This window comes from Bison bison, unplaced genomic scaffold (genome assembly GCF_000754665.1).
Source record: "Bison bison bison isolate TAMUID 2011002044 unplaced genomic scaffold, Bison_UMD1.0 scf7180017864464, whole genome shotgun sequence".
Lineage (NCBI taxonomy): Eukaryota > Metazoa > Chordata > Mammalia > Artiodactyla > Bovidae > Bison > Bison bison.
Window position 1 is genome coordinate 6,057,801 of NW_011495025.1, and position 11,885 is coordinate 6,069,685.

Sequence of the window (11,885 nt, forward strand, 5' to 3'; positions counted from 1 at the left end):
GTCCATACCATTTCTGTCCTTTATTGAGCCCATCTTTGCATGAAATGTTCCCTGGGTATCTCTGATTTTCTTGAAGAGATCTCTAGTCTTTCCCATTCTATTGTTTTCCCCTATTTCTTTGCACTGATTGCTGAGGAAGGCTTTCTTATCTCTCCTTGCTATTCTTTGGAACTCTGTATTCAAATGGGTATATCTTTCCTTTTCTCCTTTGCTTTTCACTTCTCTTCTTTTCACATCTATTTGTAAGGCCTCCTCAGACAGCCATTTTGCTTTTTTTGCATTTCCTTCTCTTGGGGATGGTCTTGATTCCTGTCTCCTGTACAATATCATGAACCTCCATCCATAGTTCATCAGGCACTCTGTCTATCAGATCTAGGCCCTTAAATCTATTTCTCACTTCCACTGTATAGTCATAAGGGATTTGATTTAGGTGATACCTGAATGGTCTAGTGGTTTTCTCCACTTTCTTCAATTTCAGTCTGAATTTGGCAATAAGGAGTTCATGGTCTGAGCCACAGTCAGCTCCTGGTCTTGTTTTTGCTGACTGTATAGAGCTTCTCCATCTTTGGCTGCAAAGAATATAATCAATCTGATTTCAGTGTCGACCATCTGGTTTGCAGGTATCGACCATTATGGTTTGCAGCATAAAGTGATACTCTATTCTGGTTCTTCTCTAACAGCACAAGCTGTCATTAATCACAAGGCAAACTTTCACTTTGATCCTTCCATTTCTGAAGGTTTAAGAAAACTAAGAGGAGAAAATTAAGATTTGCCTTGAGCAGAGGCTAGGGAGCAAGCGAGCCAGAACCCTTACAGCAGGCATAGTAAATGACATGTTTGGGTGGAGTTAGTGTCTGTTTAGGAAAATAGTGGGTCAGAAGGTTGTTGAAGGGTAGCAGCAGCCCATGGAAAACTGTGAATACCAGCTGTAGAAGCTTAGGCTTTCTTTTATAAATTTAACACTATTGGAAATAGGGCGCTACTGAAGCTTTGTGAAACACTGCTATATGATACAAAATAGTATCAGTGGGTGTAGGATGAAATAGGAGGAGGCAGAAACCAGAGAATGAGAAAACATGTAGAAAATATTCTGTAAGCTTGCACTATGCAGTTACATACAGTTCAAAGAGCACTAAGCATCTGTTTCCATACTGTTTTCATTGGGTCACATTTCAGGCCATCTGGCTGTCACTCATGTGGGCAGACTGATATCCCTGTCTTGGTCCCTTCCTCTTTGTTCCTTTGCTATAACTCTGCCCTCTTCCCAGTTTTCTGACTATTCCTTGTGGTCTATGCAAAGGTGGGGTGAGGATCAGGAACACTATTTCTGTTGTCCTTTCAGACCTGGAGTTATTTTTCCTTGTTTCAATCTGGGAAGATAGTCAATTACTATTTTCTTTATATAAAAGCATCCTCAAGAAAACCAATCTTTCTCTCTAGCTAACTTCTCATAGCATAATCATTGTGAGCTATTATTTGAATTTTCAAAAGCTTTTCTGAAGTATTTTTGTACATAAAAATATAGAACATCCAAAGTTAAAGTAACTTTTAAATGATAAATGCTAAAGGCTGGTTTTCAAGCCTATATTTAACACTGCCAGGGAAAGAAACACAATCTCTCCCAGAATATGCTAATTAACTCGGAGAAAAATACTTTCTCTTCTGCCATTGGAAAGGAAACTAACCAATAGAAAAGCAGTTCAGCACCTACACCCACTCTGTGTGCCTAATAAGGAGATGTGTTTGTACACGCCAATAACTCATGCTTTGGGTTGCCTGACAACCAGTGACAAATGTGCCTTTCATCATCTCTTATAATATTACCTTGAGATTCTGAACTCTAATCTAAATGAGACTTAGAAAAGAGGAATGAGTTCAGAACATTAGGTATTTCCAACAAGTTATAAGTGTATACACTTTTGAAATTACAGATTCACAGACAATGGCAGTTTTTAATGCTGCATGCATTTTTTTGTTTATCCACTTGTATAAAACTAGGTATTTGTACATTCATTTCATTCTACTGACAAGAAAAGTATTGAATATTTCTTGTGAAGATTACAAGGAAATTTTTGGCATGTTTCAACCATATCCTAATAGCACAACATTAGTAGATATTACTTGGCAATGAACACTGAGTTTAGATTCTCGAAGGTGTAATTCTACCGTGTCATTCTGTAAAATTTCCCACAGCTGGAAGGGTACAATTTTAATTTTAATTTGTTTATCTGTTGCTTTACAGGCAGACCAAATCTTTTTTTTTTTTAACTGGTTCTTTATAGCCTCATCCAATGCATTTCAAGTAAAATCTTCAAAGAATAATAACACTTTCTTTTTTATGGGACACTTAATTCTCTGCTTAATTTAATTATTGTAGTAATTATGAAAGTCTGGCCAGAGGAGGTTATATTTAGTGCTGTTTTACATCTGATCTGTTTTACATCTTTTACACAGCAAAGCTTGCTACTTGTCTGAGGCTGCCCACTGTTCAAAAGCAATGTTGGAATCTAAGTTCCAGACTGGGCAAGGTACATTTCTATGATTCCAAGATACTTCTCAAGAGTTAGAAACTTGTTTTTTTTTTTTCCTTTCTCATTCTTTTCTAGGTAGCCTTGCATAATATTCAGTGACTGAATAATCTCTAATTTAAAAGAGAGACAGAAAGGGGAAAAGGAACCACAGCATTCTAAGAATAATACATAGAGAAAGCCATACTTTTCCAATTACAGCATTCATCATACTTAGATATATGCCTAATGTCTCCTTTGCCCTCTTCCAATTTTCATGAGAACAGAGACATTTATATTGTTCATTCATTGCTGTAAACCCCATAGGAACTTCATGAAAAGTTATTGAAAAACTAAATGAAAATTTCTTTTTGACTAAAATTGCCCCAAGAAAAACTCAACCAAATGACATTGTTGGAGCTACTTGTATGAGTCAGGATAGGCTAGATTAAGTTGATTCAAGATGCAGTAACAAACAATATCATTGGTTCAAAATGATAGGGACAGAATGAAGGGACAAAACAGGTGATTAAATAGTTAATCCCACTAGGAGATTGTAAGTAGAAAAAGTGTGAGAGACCTCTGTAAATTAATGATTACTCAAGAAAGTAGGTTTGCTTAACCACAAAACCAAGCAATCTAGCGTAGGAACAAAATCATGCAACAGAAACATGAGACATGCCCCAAAACAATGAAACAATGGTGGCATGAGACCCATATCCTGCTCATTGAGCTCAGTAAGTTAATGATCCCTAGGACATGCTTTCTACACACATAAAAAAATAGTAATTTGTGGACCTAGCTTGATCACATAGGGACAAGAAAACTCCCCTGCTCAACCTGGAGGAGGAACTGATGATGGAAGCATGATGTCTACTCAAGAAAGACAAAGAAATTCTGCCCCCTCCCACCCCCACCCTACTGTTCCTTTGATTGTAAAACTGTAGCCCAGTAAGTTCTCTGGGCATGGTACCCCCGTGCCTGCATGCTTCTTAGCCTCACAAGCGTCCTATTCTAGTAAATCACTTCTTATCTATCACTTTGCCTCTTGCTAAATTCTTTTCTGTGAGGAGACCTAAAGCTCTGTGGTACTGGACCTCTTGGGGAGCACCCAAAATGACACCCAATGGTTTCAAAAACAACAAAGGTTTGTTTCTCGCTCAGGCTATCTGGGTATGATGGGTTGGCAGCAGGATTCTGTTCTTCATAGTTACTCAGGGACCCAAATTGAAGATGCAGACACAATCTGGAACTTGTTGGTTGTAATGGCAGAGGGACATAAGCCTTGAAGGATCTTGCAGAAGGACATTAAATGCTGTGAGTGGAGTCACCTCTACTCACAACTGATTGACCTAAACTAGTCACAGGTACCCCGTCTTCCCATAGCATCACCCACAAAGGGAATAGAAATTGCCTGTGAAGTGGAGACCAGGAAATATTTGCAAATGTTGTTAATGACTATCACATTTCATTTCCTTGATTTTGAGCTTTTGCAATTTAAGTAACAAAATGCAATTTTGTTTATAACCTTTTCTACATTTATAAAATGCAGTTTTCCTCACAACAGTTCTATATGAGAGTGATGTATATTGAGATATACAATCAGTTGTAGAACCCCTTATTCAAATATTTAACTGAATATTTGAATATTTGCCTGGAGAATTCCACGGACAGAGGCTACATACAGTCTATGGGGACACAAAAAAATCAGACACAACTGAGTGACTAACATACTTTTGAAAGGTCAAATAGAAAAGTCAGAGGTAGAAATGGAAAGAGAATTCAGATCTCTATAACACTGGTACTGAGTGAAGCTTATTTATTCCCTATTTGTGGAAAAAGAGAAACAATTATATTCTAAAATAAAATCACCACTGCAAGTTTTAATAGGGTTCAAAGACAAGATGTAAAATTTATTTGAGTCAGTGCTTTGACAGTTATTCTGGTGACACGCAGAAGGGACAGCTGGGCTAGCACTTCTGGATAGAACTGCCTGAACTGTGGGAAAATATAGCCTAATATCCCATACTTTAGGCATGAGGCCAAAAGTAGCACATATTCTTACTTGGAGAATTGCCAATTCTAATGCAGCAAAAGAAAAAAATGTTTCCCTTTACCTTCTTAGGTTCTCTGCCTAGGGACCCTGGAAATTAAACTGACAAAAACAAATCAGCAAGAGAAAAGACAGTTTTAATTATGTAAGTATGCGCGGAAATTTCATAAAGAAATAAGACGCTAGGAGACCAAATGATTGAGGTTTATGTACTATTTTAGACAAAACAAAGGAAAAGGGGTTTCTGGGTGGAGAAGACAAGTTACAGGAATATGAGAGTAGGGATGTACAGTAAATGAGTGTTGTCTTGTTATGCAGAAGAGTCTCTCAGCTGATAATAGTTATCTCTGAGACTGGTTCTCTTTCCATGCTTCAGAGAGTCAAAAAGCAGAAATAGATAATTCAAAAGAAGTAAATTGCTGGCTTTGTTCCTAAACAACTGTGGTAGGATAAAGAATGATATGATTTTCAAATACAAGGCCAAGGACTGTGTTAGTACCAAACATTTGCACATTCTTCAGGACAGCCTAACCAACCTTGCTTATCATATGACTGTGGTTTACAGTCCATTACAGCAAAGAGATGTAGCAAAATCATGATGTTCTCAAATCCTGGACATGTAGTTTGTGACTGCTTAAAAAGAAAGTCAAAATGGCAAATGTAATTCCAGATGTTTTAAACTTCCAAACTTAAAATTTCTCACATCAGCAGTTCTTGTTGCCAAAAGTTTTCACATTTGTGAGAGCAAAGTCCTTCATGATCTGGTGTTTATATGTTTGAGATATTGAAATATATAGTACTACGTTACTGACGAACAGATTCAAAAATAAATTACTGCTACTGCTAAGTCACTTCAGTCGTGTCCGACTCTGTGCGACCCCATAGACGGGCAGCCCACCAGGCTCCCCCGTCCCTGGGATTCTCCAGGCAAGAACACTGGAGTGGGTTGCCATTTCCTTCTCCAATGCATGAAAGTGAAAAGTGAAAGTGAAGTTGCTCAGTCGTATCCGACTCTTAGCAACCCCATGGACTGCAGCCTACCAGGCTCCTCCATCCATAGGATTTTCCAGGCAAGAGTACTTAATTGTATTTAAAACTCAGCCACCAAAATGTTCCATCAAAAGAAAAGGCCAAAAGATATGTACTAGTATGCTTATAGTAACACTATCTATAATAGCTCCAAACTGAAACCTACCCTAACATCCATCAGAAAGGTAAATTCAAAGGTACACTTATAGAATGAAATAACATCAATAATCGACAACTATATGGAAAGATCTCATAAAGTTGAGTAAAGAAGTCAAGCACGAAAGAATGCATACTTTATGATTCTATATATATCTAGTCCAAAAAGAGGCAAAACTAATCTATAGTGTTGGAAGTCAGGATAGGCAATGACTGGAAGGCAGTATGACAGAGTCCCTTGATGGAAATAAGGTTTTGTTTCTTGATCTGGGTAGTGGATACACAGGTGTGTTCAGATTGTGAAAATTCACTGAGCTGTATACACTTAGAGACTTCTCAGCTGGCCCTAGTGGTAAAGAACCCACCTGCCAATGCAGGAGATGTAAGAGATGAGAGTTTGATTCCTGGGTCAGGAAGAGCCCCTAGAGAAGGGCATGGTAATCTACTCCAGTATTCTTGCCTGGGAAATCCCATGGACAGAGGAGACTGGTGGCCTAGGGCTTCAGTTCATGGGGTCACAAAGAGTTGGACACAACTGAGTGACTTAGCATACATATACTCTTAAGATATATGTCTGGATATATGGATATACATACAAACATGGTGGGAGAGGGGCTTTCTGTAAATAAGATTGCCTTCCCTGATGGCAATAAAAGGTTTTAAAAAAGAAAACTGCATGTAGCCCATGAAAACAGAATCACTCTCTAAAGAGAATACTCGATGAATTGGATTCAAAACAGTTGTCCTGGGACCGGGCTACCCAATATATTAAAACAATATGACTGTGGTTTACAGTCTATCACAATAAAAAGATGTAGCTAATAATAATAATTTATCTTTAAAATCTTCAGTCTCTCAGCTTTTCTTTACCTCCAGTGGAATCACCATAGTTTCAGTTCAGTCACTCAGTCGTGTCTGACTCTTTGAGACCCCATTAATTGCAGTACACCAGGCCTCCCTGTCCATCACCAACTCCCAGAGTTCACCCAAACTCATGTCCATCGAGTCGGTGATGCCATCCAGCCATCTCATCCTCTGTAGTCCCCTTCTCCTCCTGCCCCCAATCCCTCCCAGCATCAGAGTCTTTTCCAATGAGTCAACTCTTCGCATGAGGTGGCCAAAGTACTGGAGTTTCAGCTTTAGCATCATTCCTTCCAAAGAAATCCCTGGGCTGATCCCCTTTCGAATGGACTGGTTGGATCTCCTTGCAGTCCAAGGGACTCTCAAGAGTCTTCTCCAACACCACAGTTCAAAAGCATCAATTCTTTGGCGCTCAGCCTTCTTCACAGTCCAACTCTCACATCCATACATGACCACAGGAAAAACCATAGCCTTGACTAGACGAACCTTTGTTGGCTATGTCTCTGCTTTTGAATATGCTATCTAGGTTGGTCATAACTTTCCTTCCAAGGAGTAAGTGTCTTTTAATTTCATGGCTGCAATCACCATCTGCAGTGATTTTGGAGCCTAGAAAAATAAAATCTGACACTGTTTCCACTGTTTCCCCGTCTATTTCCCATGAAGTGGTGGGACCGGATGCCATGATCTTCGTTTTCTGAATGTTGAGCTTTAAGCCAACTTTTTCACTCTCCACTTTCACCTTCATCAAGAGGCTTTTGAGTTCCTCTTCACTTTCTGCCATAAGGGTGGTGTCATCTGCATATCTGAGGTTATTGATATTTCTCCCTGCAATCTTGATTCCAGTTTGTGTTTCTTCCAGTCCAGCATTTCTCATGATGTACTCTGCATATAAGTTAAATAAACAGGGTGACAATATACAACCTTGACGAACTCCTTTTTCTATTTGGAACCAGTCTGTTGTTCCATGTCCAGTTCTAACTGTTGCTTCCTGACCTGCATACAGATTTCTCAAGAGGCAGATCAGGTGGTCTGGTATTCCCATCTCTTTCAGAATTTTCCACAGTTTATTGTGATCCACACAGTCAAAGGCTTTGGCATAGTCAATAAAGCAGAAATAGATGTTTTTCTGGAACTCTCTTGCTTTTTCGATGATCCAGCGGATGTTGGCAATTTGATCTCTGGTTCCTCTGCCTTTTCTAAAACCAGCTTGAACATCAGGAAGTTCAACGGACCTTTGTTGGCAAAGTAATGTTTCTGCTTTTGAATATGCTATCTAGATTGGTCATAACTTTCCTTCCAAGGAGTAAGCGTCTTTTAATTTCATGGCTGCAATAAACCAGGTCATCTCCCCGCTTGAAGCTCTTCTGATTTAGTCTCCTAACCAGTCTCCCAATACCCTATTCTGCCTGTTCTCAGCACATTAACCAAAACGATTTACAGTCTAAACCAGATTCTTTTGCTTCTTTGCCTAAAGTGCCTCAATAGAGTCTCATTAAATTTAAAATATAAAGGAAATTCCAAGTCTTGGTTACATCAGCAGGCCTCTGTCTACCTCTCTCCTTCCATCATGCTGCTCTCGCTCTCCCTCTAAACTAGAGCCACACTAGCCTTCTTTCTGTTCTCCCAAAATGTCAAGCTGTCCCACCTCAGGACGTTTGCTCTGTGTCTTCTCTGCCCAGAACAGTCATCTCTTTCCAGGTTCCATGGCTGGACTGATCTTCTTACTCTTCCTTTAAATGTAATAAAGTTCTCTAACTTCAACCTCCAATTATTCTCTATACCCACACCTTGTCTATTTCATTCCTTGTGATGATTTGTTATTATTTTATTGGCTTGTTTACCTGTTTGTCTTCTCCCTCTTCCTCCACAATTAGACTGGCAGCTTTATGAAGGCGACTATCATGTCTATTTGCTTCAAGATTATATCCCAGTGCCAAGTATTCAAAAAGTCCTCCCTAAACAAATATCAATGCCTATACTTGTCAAATGAAAGAATCAACATTCTCAATGAGAATTTCCTGGCGGTTCAGTGGTTAGGACTCTCGCTCCACTATTGGGGACAAGGGGTTCCACCCCTGGTCAGGGAACCAAGATCTCACAACCTGTGAGGCGCAGCCAAAAAAAAAAAAAAAAAGTAAAAAAAACCAAAAAACTTTCTCAAGGGATCATGAGATGCCTGCCTGTTCAGTCAGGAAGAACGGTTTACTGTGAATGTTTCAAAGAATAGCAATGAAACCTGGTGCCTTTCAATAGCCCTGCAAAGTGCTAAGTGCTGGCATTCCGTTCCTGCTCCTAGTTGTCACAACTACCGCTCTATTGCCCCAAGCGACACACCACCACCTCTCTTCAATCCTATGGCGAGGTACCAAATTTCTCGTCCACTGCCGAGGCGTTCCCGCGTTGGTTTGCGCGCCATAGCCTTCGGGAGGGCGGGCATCCCAACAAGCCACGACTGGCTCAAGTCGACGTCGCTCTGCTGTGAGCTGCTGAAAGTCAGCCAAGTCAAACTGATCTCGCGGGGAGGCACGGTCCTGTCGGAACCTGTGATTGGCTGCGACTAAGGGCAGGGCCGCGGGCGCGCCGCCTCGTGAAGCGTGGGTTGGTTGGAGCTGCCGTCAGTCAGCGGGAACAGACTTCTCCCCTCTCTATTTGGCCTACTGCGGGCGAAAAATTCTCAAGAATTTCCAGCAGATTGAGCCAGTGGCTGTTGTAACTGCTTGCCTCAGAGATTGAAAACATCGGAGAAGGCAGTCTTATTTACAGAAAACGCCTCTCCCGCCCTCCATTAGCTAATTGAACATTTTCCAGGGATATTGCCATCACGAGGTAAGAGGTTGGAGAGTGCACTTCATTTATGTTAACCGTTTATAGTATTATTTACAGGAGGGGGCATGTCCCATTGCTCCCAATCCGCGGAATGGAGAGTAAACTGGTTCCCCAGGGAGAGGAGGGGAAATGTCCGTTTAATTTCTCCAGCCCCTTCAGTGCATGCCCAGCGGTCACTGTCTGGGTTCGCTGTGCACAGCTTTCTTCCGTTTCGAGGTCTGGAGCAGCATGTCGGGGCGGGGCCCACCTCGGCTGAGCCACCCGCTGCTGGCATTTTCTGCGGAGATTTTACGTTCCGCCTGAACTTGGCCGGAAGGCTGGAGGCTCCTGCCGGTGAATATGCTGGACCGGGATGGAAGGAGGCAATGGAACTTGGAAGGAACGACGGCTGGCGTGCTGCAGTTCATAGGGTCGCAGAGTCAGACACGACTGAGCGACTGAATTGAACTGATAGAGGGGAGGAAGGGGCTCCCAGCCCGCGCTTCCCTTCAGCGAAGCCTCGAATCGCCCCCCGCCTCGCCTCAACCTGCCGGCAGGAGGATGCTGCGAGTGTCAGCGCCTTCTCGCCGGTGCAGCGCCGGTCGGGCTGAGGGAGACGTGGCGACACCCGGAATCTGTACGCAGCGAGGGTGGTTGAGAGGCGGAGACAGGGCGGCGGAAAGTGCTGGAGGGAACCTAGCCATCTGCAGTGCCCGCGGGCTGCGCCGGCCGGAGGGTGTGTTTCCTGCCGTGTTTCGCCCTGGTCATTCATCTGTCACGGCCAGCCAGCCAAGCCCAGGATCCCAAACTGTCCAAGGGTGAGCTTTTCAGGGGATCGGAGCAGAGAAAGATGCAGAGCCCTGGTTGGTGTCGATCTGAGGACGTGGGTTTTGCTTTGCCAAAAGAGCACTGTAATCTCAAGGCCTTCTGGCCCTTGATGTCTTTTTTAGCAGCCGCTGTCTGTAGATTAGAGATTTCACGTGAGGTGACAAAGACGAGGCTCCGGGTGGCAATAGCCAGGGAATTTGGAGTCTGTAAAGTTCACCGGCCTTTCTGAGCTTCAGACTGGAAATGTGCAGCAAGGCCTCTTCAGTCTTTTGCAGCCCCTTCGCCTGTGCGGAGGAAAGAATGAGGTTGTCCGCGGTTTCAGAATGAGTAACTAAGGTGACAGATTGTAATGGTCTTGAAAGATAACAGTGGCCTCTTAGCCTAGGAAAAAAACACTCCACTGTGTAATAAAATATATCAGTTACAATTTTTCAAGATTTTTTTTCTTGCAACCTTAGTCACTTTCTATTGACCACCAACTCAAGCACCTACTTGACTGGAGGCTTAAGAGAAGAGGAAGGAAGAGGGGAGAGATGTTAGTGATGTAGCATAGAATGTAAAGGAAAATTCTCCTTTTTTAAAAAAAAATTAAATTTACTGAAAATTTAATGTATAGATGTCAACATTGTATTAGGTACTATAGAGGAAATGAAAAATACACACCTTATACTTAGTTGTTCTGGAAAATTCTTAAATGAAGGTTTGGAACATGGTTCTGTGAGTTGTATCCATGTTAACTGAAATGTTTTAAAAAATATTTATGGAATTAGAATAATGAATACTTTTCATTGCTCCCTTGTTCTTTTCTCAGTTTGCACATCTAAACATATGTTCAGGTCAAACATAAGGGGAGTCATTCAGGGTTTCTCTTGTTGGTTTTGTTTTTTCCTTCATTTAGACTAGTACATTTTCTTTCTCTTCCTCCTAGCAGGGTACTGATAAAGAGGATACTGGAGTCCAAATTTCCTGAGATACATTCTGGAGGTTTCTATAATATTTGAATTTATTGTGATAAATTGGTTGTTTTTTTTGTAGAGCCATTAAAGAAACATTCTAAGAATATTAAAATTACCTGTGTTTCCATTGTGGAAGTTATTGATAATGAAAATACCTGAGTGCCATTTTATAATGGGCAGATATGAATACATTCTTAAACATTTTTGCTAGAAATATAAAGCTAAGCAGGTTTGAGCAGTACTGATCCTTAGAACTCCTGAGTAATTTTGGCATGTGCTTAACATGACATCAATAAACTGCCCTTTTGACCTGCTTTCAGCAGTCAAGAGCAGTTTAACTCAAATCCCAAGTGCACCCTCCTGCCAGGGACCGTGAATGCCTCCCTATTCCAAAAATACATTTGGCCAGCTCTGAGGTATTTAAATCATTGCAGGATTATAAAATTGGAATAAGATGAAAGTATAAAATTGGCATAGCAGTCTTGTAGTGGTATATGTGGCTTTTCTTCACCACTCAGTTCAGTTCAGTTCAATTAAGTCGCTCAGTCGTGTCCAACTCTTAGCGACCCCATGAATCGCAGCACGCCAGGCCTCCCTGTCCATCACCAGCTCCCGGAGTTTACCCAAACTCATGTCCATCGAGTCGGTGATGCCATCCAGCCATCTCATCCTCTGTCATCCCCTTCTCCT

General features: G+C 41.5%; 1 protein-coding gene across 2 annotated transcripts in view; it reads left to right on the forward strand.

Annotated features, from left to right (window-relative positions):
- Window positions 1-9,215: 9,215 nt before the first annotated feature.
- The window catches only part of PPM1K (protein phosphatase, Mg2+/Mn2+ dependent, 1K), a 23,401-nt gene continuing 20,731 nt past the window's right edge, over window positions 9,216-11,885 (forward strand). The window contains exon 1 of one of the 2 annotated variants that reach the window (XM_010860178.1): window positions 9,216-9,432. The gene's annotated coding sequence lies outside the window, so the exon portion shown is untranslated. Of the gene's footprint in view, window positions 9,433-9,460; window positions 10,230-11,885 lie in introns of those variants that run through there. The other variant, XM_010860179.1, reaches the window with a different exon arrangement.